This window comes from Triturus cristatus, chromosome 5_2, assembly GCF_964204655.1.
Source record: "Triturus cristatus chromosome 5_2, aTriCri1.1, whole genome shotgun sequence".
In the NCBI taxonomy this organism is placed as follows: domain Eukaryota; kingdom Metazoa; phylum Chordata; class Amphibia; order Caudata; family Salamandridae; genus Triturus; species Triturus cristatus.
This window is the reverse complement of record NC_140588.1, coordinates 195,528,381-195,545,102: the sequence shown is the minus strand read 5'-3', so window position 1 is coordinate 195,545,102 and position 16,722 is coordinate 195,528,381. Positions and strand designations below refer to the sequence as shown.

The following is a 16,722-nucleotide window of genomic DNA, read 5'->3' as shown; positions in this document are numbered from 1 at the left end:
ACAGCCTTTGAAAAAAGCAAATACTCAAGAAGCAAAGCCCTATTATTAGTATTGGCAGAAATATAGCTCTGAAAATTCCTCCATCAGCAATGGCAAACCAGTTGCCATTTGTAGAAATTCCCTTGCCAAAATCTTCTATAATCCCAGGTTTTTCTAAAGGTTCAAATTCAGGTTTCAGATCAGAAATGTTCTTTGTGAATTCTTGAATTTTCGTACTTACGTCACATATGTACGAGCAACAATGCTGAGCTTTCAACATCTTGCAGACGCTGCCTTTTTCTGAGAGTAACATGGCTAATGCTAAGTGATTTTTCAAAACCATGGCTCTAATAGCCACTAATTCAGTGTTAACTACGAATAAAGCCTCAGATGTACTGGAGGCCGATTTTGTTGACAACTGTTGAAAGCTTTCTAATATTTTTGTCATTCCATACGATTCCTACTGGTAGTATGATTGCACCAAAAATATCTCCCACTAATTGTGTTCCATCTTCTGCACTACGTATATGTCTGGGTGATGGTGTCATTGTGAAAACATCTATACTATATACATGATACATCTTAGGAAACAGCACAGCTAAATAGCAACATTCCTCCAAATCAGCATGTAACTGGAAGTAAGCATCTTGTCTACAAACAAAATGAGCTCCTGGAAAGACTGTTTCTTCTCCCTGTAAATTTTGCCACGTGCCCCCCCTAATTTCGAATTTCTGTTCGCCACTAGTTCCCACATATCTGGTTCTAGATGGTTTTCTTCTATTGTAAACACATATTTTTCCATTTCGTCTTCTGTCTAATTTGAGTATTGGGTAAACCATTTTCTTTTTGAATTCATTTTCTTCCAAACGTTTTTCAAAAAACATCTTCTCTATTCTTACTGTTTGTAATGTTAGTGCACCTTCCCTCTAGTGTCACAATAAATACTGTCTCGAAGGGTCTCGTTAAGCAGGTTACATTATTTTTGTAAGCCATTACACTATCTATAGTCATGGATGGTCTAAAATAATACCGAGCTGTTTCCCTTTCTTTTGCTTGTGGGTGTAAATTCATGCTCTTCTGTAATGGAACTCTTGGAAGCACTAAATCATAATTTCATTTGAATTAAAATATTTAAAGTGTTGTTCCCTATAAACTAAGCTAAGCAAAATACTGCATGCAGTTGCGTATGATAAAGGCATATGGTGGTAAGTAACTTCCTCTGCAGCTGATGAAAGTAATTGGTCACAGACATTAGTCCTTTGCGTCCATAGCCTGTGTATTCTTGAACAAATCTAGAGTAAACATTAGTTAAATAATCTTCTTTGGTGTAATTCGCAAGTGATTCTTTCAATTTCTTCTCCCCTTTTGTGCGTGTAAATGCCTTGGCACTAATGTAGACCTAATCTCCTTATCTGGTGTGAAACCCTATGAAATACTGCTATGATTACTAACACTGCTAGTGAAAATATAATAATCATAATAATCTTGCATCTATTTCTAAAACGACACATGTCTGTAGTCTGATAGATTAAGCAAAAATATGGTAGCAATAATTCTACAGTTCAATTCAGATTTTTTCTTTCAAGCAGTTACTTTATAAGAGACTGCTTAAACAGTCTCTCTATTTACAGCACTCTTCAAATAGTCAGCCTTAACACTATTCCGTGTTCTTCTAAAATGCTTTCCCTGGTCTTCTAAAGTAGCCTTTTGTATAGAGAAATCTTCAACAACAAAAAAGGATCATTTTATTAGTCTTTTGCACTTTCTCAATCAATATTGTCTCTCAAACTTTTGTTTCTTTACAGAAATATTTTTCAAGCATCTTCATCCAATTTTGTTTTAGAGTGATGTCATGGGGGTTGAAACAGTTTATATCTCAGATCACTCTGTTCACCCAATGACACATTCAGCATTTGATTTACATAGTAAGTAGCCCTGGGTGGAGTTCGGGGAGTTCCGCAACACGTAACTCAATGGAGTGACTAAAAAACTCCGCCGCACTATGGGGAGTTCTGCAAGCAGCTGAGTGCATTAGGTCATGCCGTTCCCGTGGACTTTTAGTGCCGGGTGTTTGTCCCGTGCTGGAAAATCTGCACAAATGGCAAGAGGGCACTGCTTCTTTCTGCTGCTCGAGAACCTGTTATACTCGAGTGGCAGCTTCCTCAACGCAAATGGAAGGTTTCTCAACCAGAGCGGGTGCAGCCATCCGTGACTTCCCGCGTTGAGAAATCTCACCAGGAGGTAGTCTGGAGTAAGATTTTATTTACTCGCGCTCACCAACTTAATGTTGATGAGTGAGAAAAAGCTCTGCTATGCGGAGCACAGTTTTTCAGAACTCTGCGTGCTACGCAGAGCTGGAAATACTCTGCAAACTCCACAAGCTGAGCTGAATTTCACGGCCAGGCTAGTAGAAAGTCCATTCAGGTGCAGAATACCCTTGACAAAGCACCCTTACTCTTTTTGATCTGCTCAGTTTCATTTGATCTTCCTCTGTGTCACACTTTTCTCTGTCTCTTCAGTGATAGTCTGTGTTATGTGATCAATTGACACACTTGTTCTCAGTCTTTCTTTGACCATAGTTTCTTGACCATTCAGCATTGTGGGTGTCTTCTTGTTTCAGTGCTCATTCCTTCATCCGGATCCTCTGTTTGTTCTGGTGCTGTCTCAACTGCTTTCTCATATTGAGATCTGGTCTCTTCATTGGTTTCTGAGCTTTCAATGCCACATTGTGATATCTCAGGAACTTGGATTGGTGTCTTCTTCTTCTCCTTCTTCTCCTTCTTTCTTCTCTTTCTTCTTTTTCTTCCTCTTTCTCTCCTTCTCCTACTTTTTCTCCTTCTTTTTCTTTGTCTCCTTCTTTTTCTTCCAGGCTCAAAGAACACTATTTCTTAATATGACTTCTTTAATCTTCAGGTGTGCGAGGCATGCACCCAGTTTGGCACTCTTAACAGCAGTGATTGTGATTAGATTCACCTGATAAGGGTTTTTTGATATCTTGTTCTGGACAAGACTTCGGAACATGCTTCTTGACTAACACCCAGTCTCTGGGATTGAGGTTATGGCACTGTTCTCAATGCGAATTGAGAGTAGCATCTTCAACCTGGTGAGAATAGGAACACGAAATGAGAGAGGTTCTGGAGCAACCAGTTCCTACGTGAATCACAGCTGTGACCAAAAGGTCTCTTCAAATTACATGCAAAGTGCAACATATATCACCAAGCTTTGTAAAAAAATTCTTTACAATGAAGTTCAGTCTGGAAATCGAAAACAAGATGCAAAGGTAAATTACTAGTTGCTTGAATATATTGAAATACGTCAATTGGAATACATGATGAGGAAAGAAATCAACCAACGTCTCCACGCTACTACACTTATTGAGTACCATAAAGTAAAACGAATTCCCAGAGGCCTACGAATAGCTTTAAGACCTATGCTCTTTAAGTTCAATAAAGCATTCATGTCTCGGTGGTATGCAATTTTGAATAAATGCTCTCTGGATTTGATACTACTTATAGTCGAAGAGATTTCATCTATTCTCCAAGAATTAGATCAAGACATCAACAAACTAAAGGATGAAGTATCAAATAAAATGGAACAGGAGGATTGGAACAAAGTACTTGAAGACATCAACATAAGATTAGATACACATGCTAAAGAAGTTCACGAGCGAAAAATCAGGAAATTTAAAAGGGACACAATCGATTATAAACTCGATGAGGTCTACTCATGGGCCGAGGTTTATGCTCAAAAACGCCCTTTCAAAAAAACCGGAACTTCTTCATCTGAAGAAAGCGTAGCTAATGAACAAGATCTACTTCTGCATAGACCAACGGTTGGTTCTAGATCTCAACCACAAGAACAAACAGAAGAAATGGCTACTGCATCTACTAGCAAATCCTCCTCCTCTTCTTCTTTTTTAGCCGAGGGCCATTCCTCAAAATCCCCTCCAGACAAAATCAATACACCAAGCGACGACAGACCCGCAGGGGAAAAACCCAAAAAAACAAGCACCGAAACAGGCAGACCACAGAGGACAGTGAAGAAAACAACCTAGTAGTGAATATATCTCACAAACAACTCAACACAGAACAACTTAAAGTTTTGAACAAAGGAATATCGTTTGTGCCTACTTACACATCACCTGGTTTGGAAACTGAAATTTCACTGTTTAAGTTCATGCGAAAATTGAGATTAAAATGGTTTTTTTCAATAAATCCTAGCACCAATGAGGAATCTCCAACCGCAGAACGATTCAGACCCAAGAGTAAGTTCATGGCCCCTATGTCACATAAAACCTTGGACACTTTTGAGATTTTGGTTAAAAAGGATCTGGAATCCATCACGTATAAAAAATCTCAGCATAATAATCTTTCTATCAAAGAATCTCGCATTTTGAATGCTTTACGCCAAGATACCTCGATAACATTTCAACCTGCTGACAAAGGAGGAGCCCTGGTTGTCCTAGACACCACCTTCTACACAGACAGTGTCAATGAACATCTGAAGGATGAGTACACGTACATCTCATTGGATCAAGACCCAACAAAGGAATTTCTAAGAATTCTTAACTCGATTTTACAAAAAGGTGGAGATGATGGTAATATTGATGCCAACACCAAAAAATTCTTACTTCACCCTACACCTAAGGTTCCGCATATCTATATGCTCCCGAAGATCCACATGAACAGACAAAATCCACCATTTAGGCCCATAGTAGCAGGCTGTGGATCGATGCACGAGCCAATAGGAAGATACTTAGATTACCATCTGCAACCTTTGGTCCAATCCTGGCCAACATACGTTAAGGACACTACAGATTGTTTACTGAAATTGGAAGCGATTACACCTCAGCTCACTGATGACTATTTCCTATGCACCATTGATGTAGTGGCACTTTATACATCTATTGCTCACAATGAGGGACTCGAAGCAGTAGAGTGGAGACTACTGAATTCAACACTGACTAAAGACAAAAGCATCTTTTTGCTTGAACTTTTACACTTTTCGCTGTATCACAGCTATTTCTCATGGAAGAACAGTCATTACCAGCAGATCACCGGCACATCAATGGGCTTTCCGGGAGCCCCAGCCTATGCAAATACCTTCATGGCTTATTTCGAACATCAACATGTGCTCAATAATCCAGTATGGCAATCCAACTCGACCCTTTTTCTACGCTATATAGATGACATTCTCATTATATGGAAGGGGTCCAAAACCTTGCTAGAACATAGCATAGCAGAATTAAATCAATGCAATCCAAGAATACAGTTCACTTATGACATCCAATCTGAAAGGATTCATTTTCTAGATCTAGAGATTCACAAATCCTCCCATGGATTGATTACCATGATGTACAGGAAACCTACTGATGTCAACAACGCATTGCATTATTCAAGCGCTCATCCATATTCTCTAAAGAAACATCTACCAGTTTCTCAACTCACTAGGATTAAGAGAATAACTTCAGAGCACCACCAATGTGACATCGATATGAAAAAACAACTGGACAGATATAGAGTGCGAGGCTACCCAGAACACATCCTCACCGAGGCGGAAAATCAAGTTGGGCGAAAAAAACGAGAAGACTTACTCCATACTACTCAGAAGACCCGCTCTAAACGCGAAGTTTTTGTATTAAAATACTCAGCTCAATCCGCACAGATCAAATCTATCATCAAAAAACGATGGGACATCATCGAACAAGAGTCTGGTTTCCAAGATTTGTTCAAGGATTCTCCTCTTTTTGCTCACACCAGATCTAAAAACCTGAGGGACCTCCTCAAAAGTCACTCTAAACCCACTACATTGAAATATGCGGGTATGAAAAAATGTCACAATTGTGGACAATGCAGCAATGTAATTTTAGGCAATGTGTTCACACATCCTCACACAGGCCTTAACATCAAACTTTGCCATACCTCAGACTGTAATACAGAATGGGTAATTTATGCCATTAAATGCCCATGTGGTCTGGTATATGTAGGGAGGACAAGTCGTAAGATCAAAACTAGGATCATAGAACATAAGAGTAGAATACGTAATAAAAACATGAACTCTTCTCTTGTGACACACTGGATCAATACATCGCACACCATTCCACAATTGCGTTTTACCATTCTTGAACATCTCCACATGCAGATTAACGTTGACATGCATAATGTTCTTTCATGTAGAGAAACGTATTGGATTAAATACCTAGGAACGGTGATCCCGGGTGGTTTAAATGATCACTATGAATTATTATGTTTCATCTGAAAAGTAATGTCAGTGTTGGTTTTTAACCCTCTCTTGTAAAGGATTTGCACTCGCATTTACTCTTCTCTTTTTTATTACTTTTTCCTTCAATAATCACCACGTTATAACTCCGCTTTTTCTCTTATCCGCCACTTATGAGCAAAACTTTATTGATACCTAGGTTTTACACCCAGTACAGCTAGATACACAGTCCTATTTCCACTCGTATCATTTTGAAAGCAAGTCCTCTGTCGCTGTCGACTACTTTAGAACGCCTGGGTTCTCTTGATAAACTTCCCTTCACTCGGCCCACGCACACGCTCTCCCGAGCCCGCTAATGCCGGAAGCATCTTTGAAGAAATTTAGACCTTTTCGAAGGTAAGACGTAGTAACGATTTTTCGTCACTTAAGCCTTAGGCAGTCAACTTTTTAATTAATATCGCAGTGTACGAGTCACTTCTGGTGCTTGTGTTACAGGCACGGTTCGCGTAGATTACGGTGGAGTTGTGTTACGGTTTAACACACCTAATAACGGCGACGGGTGAGTTCTCAACATTATGTAGCTTTCTAGGATGCTGGATAACATGGATTTGGCGGCAATAACCTATAGTTCACATTGTGTTTACAGATGGTTTCTTAACCCACATGTTGAGCACCTCGCATTATACAAGGCTGGTTTACTTTTTGGTAAGCGGATACCCATCCACTAGGATGTTTGCTTAGTTTCTCATTTTTGACTTAATTTCACCTCTCGCACTCCTTTAAAATTTACGCACACCTTTCGGTGATTCTTAACAGTTCCTAACAGTTTTTTACTGTTTACTTTCTACAACTACTGGTATCCAGGGTCATTGACTTTCTCTCTTTTCTCGAGTGCAAATTCTATTTATCCAAATGTACTCCGATCTCAGCTAACAGCACAATATGTGCTTTTTGTTGTAGTTCCCACAGGAGGTCAACTAGACGAAACTAAAAGAACAGTATACACAACTTACAGCGATTTCATTAATCCCCTGACGAAGGGTTTAACCCGAAATGCATTGGGACTTGTTATGTAACATTGTATTATGATTTAAGATTATTGTCATGTATTAGATGAATTGTGACATTAACAGTACATCGAAATTTGAGCATTTCAATATATTCAAGCAACTAGTAATTTACCTTTGCATCTTGTTTTCGATTTCCAGAATGAACTTCATTGTAAAGAATTTTTTTACAAAGCTTGGTGATATATGTTGCACTTTGCATGTAATTTGAAGAGACCTTTTGGTCACAGCTGTGATTCACGTAGGAACTGGTTGCTACAGAACCTCTCTCATTTCATGTCACTAATAGGGGTGTAGACTCACATCCCCCACACGTGAAAGCACGCTAAAAAGAGAATCCATTGCGCTGAAACATTGAGGATTTTACACTTAGAAAAAAAGTTTAGGTGTGCAGGCCCACCCACCACAAAAGATATTGAGAATAGGAACACACCACATCAGCTAATCCTTTGCGGTAATCAAGTATCAGGTCATCTGTGATGTTCAAAAGTGTATTCACAGGTACAACAGGCAGTCACATTGCACGCCACATCAAGATCTCATGAGGGGATAGCCCAGTCTTCCTGTCAGGAATAATTCAAAGGCTCATCAACACCAAAGGTAAAGCATCAGGCCATTTTATTGCTGTGGAAGCACACACCTTTGCCAATCAAGAATTGATGCTTCCATTGAGCCGTTCAACAATGCCAGAGGCTTCTGGTTGATAACTACAGTGCAACCTCTGCTCAATCTGTAATGCGGCACAAAGCAGCCTTAGGACCTCATTATTGAAATGATTCCCTCGATCTGACTCCAGAGGAAACCGGTAATCCATACCTTGGTATCAACACCCTCAACAGCAGTTTAACTACAGTAAAACTGTCATTTCTCTAGGATAGGTAGGCTTCCACCCATCAAGAAAAAAATGCTCACTATAACCAGGATATATCTCAACCAGTTACAAACAGGCATCTTGATAAACCCCATTTGCATGTTGTTGAAAGACCACCTGATCTCCCTACGTGACTTGGTGTTATTGATGTTCTTTTTACTAACATTCATCTGTTGACATATCACACAACAATGGCACACCACACCATTGCATCTCTTCCTAGACGAGTGTGACAATGGAATTGTCAGGTCATAGGAAGTAACAAACCATCGGGCAACAATGGTGTTCAATTCGCTAGCATTCAAATGTAATTTGTGTTTTTCTCACACCCTGCTCTTATCCAACCCTGCTTTTCTGCTTCTGAACCATTCTCTGAAAATCTGTTGAGCTCTTCCCATGTATCCGCTTCTGACAACATCGGTAAAACAGGGTCCTCTTCATATTCATTCATGTAATCCCGGTTAAAAGTGCAGGCCACGAGTGCACAATACCAAACAAACTCATCAGCATATCTGTTTCTGGCTACAATATAACCATTGCCTCTTTGGTGAACTGCACACTTAACCACTGCAACCTCTGTTAGTAAGTGCAGTGCTTCAAGCCAATTTCTTACATGCTCCCCATTACAGATGGAAGTTTCAGAAGAGGCCACAAAACCTCTTTGGGACCATAACTGTCCAAAATCATGGACAACACCAAAGTCATACTGACTATCTGTAAATATAGTCCATCTCAATTGGGCTGTTAAACTGTAAGCTCTGGTAAGGGTAATTAATTCTGCTACTTATGCTGAAGTAACACCTTGAAGTCATGAAGCTTCAATAACATCTTGAATTGTTCAGTTAGCGTAAGCTGCTCTCAGGATGCATGCATTGTTTCTCTGACATGAGCCATCGACAAAAATTACATAATCTGAATCATTCAGGGGTTCATCTTTAATGTCTGGCCTTGGCTTGGTGCATAAGTCTGTGACATTTAGACAGTCATGTTCAACTTCGACATCACTGACATTTTCAATTATAGGCAACAAATCAGATCAATTCCACATTCTCAGCTTCCAGGATCTGCTGCTCATACTTAGTGAGGCTACGATTGGTCATGTACTGGGTTTTCGTTGTGGTGAGCAATTTTTCTGTGAAGTGAGGGACCACAACAGTTACTATGTTCTCTCTTCTCTCACTGCTGGCACCCATGGCCACAACTGCTTTAAGACAGCTGGGCAGTCCTGCAGCTACAGGGTCATGGGTTGTCGAAAAATAAGTCAAAGGTCTTCGTGCATCTCCATGCATCTGAATAAGCACTGAGAGAGTGCAGCCCTCACTCTCACTAAGTGAACATCTTGTAGTAATCTGGATCCTAGTGCCAGGGCATGATAGACGTTCTATCAGCTCTAGGAAAGCTTTCAAGCAGTCATTGTACCATGGAAGTGGATCTGACACATCTTTGTGTGCCAAATGAGCCTCTGTAAAGGCTTTGCCACTAGGGAAAAGTTTGGTATCCACTGTCTACAGTAGCCAACCATTCCCGAAAACATTCTGACTTCTCTGTGTGTTTGAGGTGGATTAATTTGAAGAATCACATCTACTCTCTCTGGTGACACCTTTCTCACTCCAATCTCGATGATATGTCCCAGGTATTGGATTCTTTTTGACAGTACTGCAATTTACCAGGAGACACTTTGTGTCCGTTAGCAGCTAGGTGGTTCAATTTTGCAACCCTATCCTATTTACAAGCTTCTTGTGTCTCTGATGGCACAAGTAGGTCTTTATTGTACTGTACAAGAACTGAATTGTAAAGCATCTGCAGTGACTTAAGATTCTTTTTCAAGATTTGATTGAAAATACAGGTGCTCTTTGTAGACTCTTGTGGAACTCTGCACCATGTCAAAATACTCTCTCGGACACAAAAGAAAATTGGAACTGGCTATCCTCGTGCAATGGCACAGAAAAGGTCTGGCAGAGATCCACAATGGTAAACCATTCTGCGGTGTACAGAATCGGTTTCACAATTCTTTATTGAAGCTTAAAACAAAACAGGAGGTAAGTAAATGGGGTGGAGAATTTGGTACATTAAGCAATCCTAAATTATAAAATAGGTGCAACACTAGGTACATAGCATGCAGCAGCCCATCAAATTCAGTGTGCGCGTGGGTTCAGTAGGGGCAACTCAAGGAGAAATGCACTGTTCCACGATGGCACCCATGATGATCAGCAGGGAGAGGGATAGCCGAGGAGAGAACAGGGCATGAGAAGGAGGGTGGCAGGTGGGGAACCCACAAGTCCAGGGTGTGGGAGATAGATGGGACAAGGAGAAAAGAAAAGAGAAAAAGGCAGAGTTTAGGTTAAGGGGGAATGGGGAGGAGGAGAGGGGAAATCGGGGGAAGAGGAGAGTGGGTGAGTGTCTGCAAGGGCCAGGGCAGGGCCACACGGTCCAGTGCACGGCCCTCCCAAAACTGCTCGTTGTGTTGAGAAATTGTTCTGTGAAGTGAGGGACCACAACAGTTACTAGAATTTCTACCCGAGCAGCAGGAATACCAGAGCACAAACTGCAGTTCGCAATGCACTCCGCCACTCGCGGAACTTCGAGAAGTTTTTTTGTAACTTCGCAGAGTTCCATGTAGCAAAATTCCGCGAACTACGTCCAGGCATACTCTTAAGTACATACTGATCTCTGGTCTTATCCCCATAACAAACGGAGACAAAATATCCCATATCATTCTGTTTGGGATATTCTCTTCCACTATGGTGTTCAAACACCTAAAGCAGCCACTCGTAGTAATCATCCAATGATTCTTTTGCCTCTTGTGAAATTCTTTTAATCTTTACCCAATCAAAATCTTTTGGAGTAACCTTGCTTTTTAGAATTGTGATCACTGCTTCAAATTTTTCCATAACTTCAGGAGATGGTGCAGGCATTTCTCATTGGCTCTTCATACGGCCATTGTACAGAACTTTACGCTCGGCCCACAAATCGTTTGGCACTATGATATCAAAGAATGTATTCAAATCAATCCACAGCACTGTTGAAATTTTGAAAAAACTGTCAACTTGTGTGTACCACTGTACAAGCTTATCGCTCAATTTTGGAAAATTGTTTGTAAATGCTCCAAGGTACATGAACATACACTCTACCTGCTACTTCTCTCAATTGATAAGTTGGAAGCTTCTCCCTCATCTGGGGAACTTAACAATAGCTTTTCATTTTCCCTATCGGCTTCTGAATGTTTCCTTTTCTTTGCATGCCTCATTGCCCATTTGCGCTCTACTTTTTCAAAATCACTCCATTTATGAATGCATTTTACTAATTCAGTTATGTTTAATCTCATTCCTGAAGAATGCATTGTCTCAATAGTTTTATCATCGAATTTCACCCTGAAACTTTTCTGCAAAGGAAAACTTTTAGAAAGATCGACTTCATATTTTCAGGCCAAATCTGTTAATTTATCATGTGTAATTACAGCATGCTTTGTAATTTCCTTACTCCAGTAAATCAGTTCCTTTTCCTGATACTGGTTTAAATGCTCCAGATCTAAACCTCTCCATATAATTTCCTCCAATTCAACCATTAATTTTGTAACATTTAATGGTGTCTCCATTTCAGATTCGGGGGGTAGCTTGACATTCTGCACTCTGTCTTTTTATGTGCTGCAGCCTCTTCAAACCAGGGTGGAAAAATTCCATCTTCAAATTAATTGGTATCTCCCTGTGCCATTTGTGTCGGAAACACAACCCTTCTCCTTTCTCTCAGTGACTGAATGGTTTGCAGTGGTGTCCAGGCAACAAATTGTGAATTCTGTGATGTCTGAATGGACCCTGTTGCAGTCACACCTCTTACAGCTCCTTGTGCTCCTAAAGTCGGCACAACATTTACTGGGGCATTCACAACTGGCCTTGCCACAGTATGTGCTGTTACAACTTGTGGTGCTTGTACAGGAAAAGTCTCTATCGAAGCAATAACACATGGTGTTAACACGGTTGGTGCAGAAGCAATCTGAAATGTCTGAAATAGTTTCTCAATATGGATTACACTTGGTTCAATACGGACAGTAGCCACTGTACCACTTAGTACTTGTATCACTATCAGCATTCATTGAAGGGGCCACATGAGGTGGTGGACCCACAGCTAATAATGCATCCAAAATGTCATCCCCTGAATCACTATCTGTATCTGGCTTCTTTTCATCTTTATCATCTTCAGTCATTTGCTTTTTATTCATTTTCTGCTTCTCAGTTTTCTCAGTAGTAATAACTGGGTATAGTCTAGTTCCCTCAAAATATAGCTTTCCTCCACCTCTTTTGTTCCCCATCCCAACGAACACATCTGCATAATTATGCACTGCTCTTCCAGTTTTATTCCGGTATTTCTCTTTCTTTCTCATGTGCTGTCATCTCAAATATTTAATGTTTTGTACTGTATGGGTCTAGGTGGATGCTTCACTGCTGTTTTTCTCTCAACTTGTCAATAATTCTCAGTTCAAATGTACCATATTTTGGAAAGCTCAAAGGACACTCATTTTCAGTGATCTGGCATCATTGACAAAGCCACAAACATGTATGCAACCCCAATTTCGTTGTCATATAATGTGCGAGTGTACCCTTGGGAGGCGCCTCTTCAACTTTCTCTTACTGGAATTGTCACATCACCGCTTACAAGACTCTTAAATACTTTAAAACATTTCATTTTTTCAATAATACAAAAATGGTATAACAACAACAACTTCAATAGACACAGTGCCTAGAGCACGTACAATCGCTGGGACTCCAAGGAACCACCGAGAGGAGTGACACAGGGAGCCCACGGAGGACAGGTGCAGTGAGGAAACAGACGTGTGCTCCTTACAACTCTATGCGACAGTCGCAGTTGGAAATTTACAAGTTAAGGACACTTCTAAGAGGACTTCGAGCAAACCCTTTGGAACTTAGGAGGTTCTAAGGCCAACCGACCAGTGAGTACCAAAGTATCCTTGTTACCTATCCCAAAGTAGCCGGGTGCATAGGGGTCAAGTGGTGTCGGAAACCTTTGTCGTTTTCAATGGAGAGCTGCAAAGAAGTACTGCTGCCAGGAAGGCGAAGAGTGTCTGGTGGAATCCAGCCTGGATTCGAGGCAAGTAGAACCTGAAAGCAGGGGGGCAATGTCTGGGTCACTTCAGGTGACCAGGGGCTCGGTAGTCGAATGCCCACTGATGTCGTATGCTTGAGGTGCAAAGAAGGGTTGCTTGACTCTGCAGCCACGGGGACCAGGAGACGTCAAGGACAACCAAAGTCTGGAGGTGAGTTGTCCCACAAAGGATGTTGAGAGCTGAGGGGTCGAAGTCCGGCTGGAGCACCAACAAGCCTCAGCAACTGCAACCCACGCGGTCAGAGGAAACCGGTTACGGTGTGGACCAGCAACATCCAGGGGACTCTCCAAGAAATTGAGTCAGGGCACGTCTGGAGCAACCAGGTAAGCCCAAGAATTAGCAAGGTGACCCTCGCCAGGACCCACAGGCCAACGGACCTGGGATCGCGAGGAGACCTCAAGCAAGTCTGCAAAGCACCAGCCCACAGGACACTCAGAGAGTGGAGGCAGGAAATCTTCGGTGCAAATACTGCTCAGGGTTGGGACTACATGGAGTCCAAAGCACAGGCTCGGGTATTGTCACTAAGCACATGCATTTGCAAAGGTACGCGGTGCACAGCGGCTCGGGTTGCACGGTCTCCACGAGGGATACTGGTCTCAGAATCGCTGAGTGGGCAGATTGACCTCCGGGACCTTCGGGAACCCACCTCCTGTATCTTCGGAGTCCTCAGGAGAAGCAAACCGGTCAGATGCGTTTAGGTGCCTGCTTTTGCAGGGGAGTAACTCCTTTACTCCAAGGGAGATTCTTCAGTCATCCACCATCATGCAGACAGTCAAAGTACTTTGTTTCTTCTTAGCAGAATCTTGTCCAGGTAAAATCTAAAGTCCTGTAGCCTGGTATCCCACTTTATACCCACGGGAAGGGGTTGGAAAGATTCTGTGGACCTTCCTATGGGAGGGGCAGGACAGAGGGGTGGCTACACCTATGTCCTTTGTCCAGTTTCACGCCAGAGCAGCAGCAAATGGCTGCTGGGTCTGGTTTGAGCTGGACTATGCACAGGGACACCAAAATGTGCCCCCAGTGCAGACTTTTCTGGCACTCTAAGAATGCACCAGACAGCTGGCACTGGGTATACCGGTGACCCACATATGTCCCTTTAGAAGGGTGGAATAATACCTCCCAAACCAGTAACTGGCATGGATGTATGATTCCAAGGTGTTTGACACCAAACACGACATGTTTCTAAGTAGCCTTTTTAAAGTTAGCATTTACCGCGAGGTTATAATGCATTTAAACATATATGTCTGGCTGCATCACAGGCAACCTCGGAGAATGGTCTCCGAAGGCTGCAGAGGGGCTCTGCTCATGCAGGAGCACCCTCTCACGTAAAACCCAGCACCCTGCCTTCAGGATTGTTAAGGCCTGCCATAGGGGTGACTGATAGGTATTTAAGTGTAGTGATTTAAATAGATATAGTGAACGTATATCTTAAGTAAGAGGTGTAAGCACCAGCTAACACAGTCTGCAGTAGCAGGCTGGTCATGTCAATTTGGATGGCCACTCAGGGGTGGCATAATGCATGCTTCAGCCCATGGGAGCCCTCTGGGGTACCTATGCCCTGGGTACATGGTGTACCATATACTAGGGACTGATAAGGTTACCCCAGAATCCAATCTGGAGTGTACCTAAAGTGCATGTATAACAATTTACAGGAGAAAGCAGATAGACTGGGGTCCTGGATAGCAGGATCCCAGTCAGACTAGGCCAAAAACAGTGACATCAGCAAAAAGTGGGGGTAACCATAAGAAGCAGATACTACTTTCCTCCAATCGCAAACAACGTAATTCAAACTTCAATTGTTTTGATTCTTTTCCGTATACATCCACTCTTTCTCCAATCCTTGGCTTTTAATACTTGAAGACTCATGAATTAATCTCAATACGGCACTTACAGAAAAATTGACCTATCACAGTACAGCACTCTGTCGTAATCAACCGATAATAGCATGGCAGTACACCAACCAACCAATCTCAGTGTGGCATACAGATGTGCGATCTCACACTATGCAGCAGTTCACCCTCCTGTACAATTCCCACTCTTCCCCACAATTCTACAACTAAACAAACTTATATGCACACTGTTTGTCTGCTCCACTAAAGAAAAGAAAATCAATTCACCATTCAGAATATTAAGGTTTTTATGCCTTCCAACTTTTTCACACAAAGATTTTCAGACAAGCGAACGATGCCTCGACCAGAGGGAAAATCACCCCAATCAATGGAGCTTCACCTTTGCAGAATTAGGTACTGTCAACACCAATCAATATTCATACATTCACAAGTTAGCTCTAATCCTATCTCAATTGTATAGTCAACAGTACCTCACGATCTACACCATGAATCTTTAGCAGATAAGAGAGCAATAACGTGTATTCTACACTTTTCTCAATATCCTGGGATCTTAGACTACTTTGAAGTCCAATAACCTCTTCAATTTTGTCACATTAAACAAGTAAGCATCATCAATTCATTCAAAATGCAAACTCCAATGTCTCACAAATAAAGCACAACTATAGTCAGAATTCAAGACACACAACCCTCTTGATATTCATACCTCCAATAAGGCAACCGCCTTCAAAATTGCTCCTCGTCAGTCTTCAGATTTTGGGTATTGGGACTTGAGCATTACTCTAAATTGGGCAATTATTTATAGCTCCTCTTCTCAGAATGTAAACCATTCCTCTGCTACAAAAATTGCTGGAGCAGGAATCAGTTCACAATGTAAAATGTTTCTCTGTTTACCATCTCACTGGCTGATTCCTGCTTTTCTCCACTAGGTCAGTGGACCTTTGCCATTGTTTTAGAGATGATCAGGAGCAATATATCACATAATAATCACAGTTTCTAGTCAATAATGTGAGTTTGGTATTACTTAAAAAGTTTTATTCTAAATCTTTTCCGTAAGTCATCTTTAGTAGACCACAAGTAAATCCATAAATTTTAGCCATTAGAATCATCAGGTACGGCTCCTCCGCTAAGCCGTAGCAGTGTCGCCCCACTGCCTTTCAGCTCTGCAAAAAAGGACAAATAAAATGATAATATCACTGTTATCATTTAATTTTTCTGGGCCGAGGCAGTTTTGTGGGGCTGGGCTGCTCACAGAGCAGGGGGAGGAGTGGTTGGTGCACTTGCGTCTTGGGCTGGCCAAACAGTCATGCCCACTTAGCATGTTCTCCACCGGTCTGTAATGTAAAGCCTGGGTGGAAAACATGCCCAGGCTCCCAGTTCTTGTCTGATCACCTAACCACAGCGCTCAGACCAATCACTACGCTGCTGTCATGGTGACAGCAGCCTTGTGAATGGCTTAGGGGAGCCTGGGTGCTTCTGGTTCGCACAGAAGGAGAGGACGGAGAGATCGGAGGAGAGGTGGTAGCTGGCCGGCAGGTAAGTGTTTTTTTAAATTTCATCTTTTTATAACACACTTACCCCACCTGCCTCACTACTACTGCCTGGGAGCAGCCGCCGCTG

General features: G+C 41.8%; 1 protein-coding gene across 6 annotated transcripts in view; it reads left to right on the top strand.

Moving 5' to 3' along the window:
- SYCP2L (synaptonemal complex protein 2 like) overlaps window positions 1-16,722 on the top strand; it is a 1,177,754-nt gene that overhangs the window by 226,117 nt on the left and 934,915 nt on the right. The gene's annotated exons all lie outside the window — the stretch shown is intronic.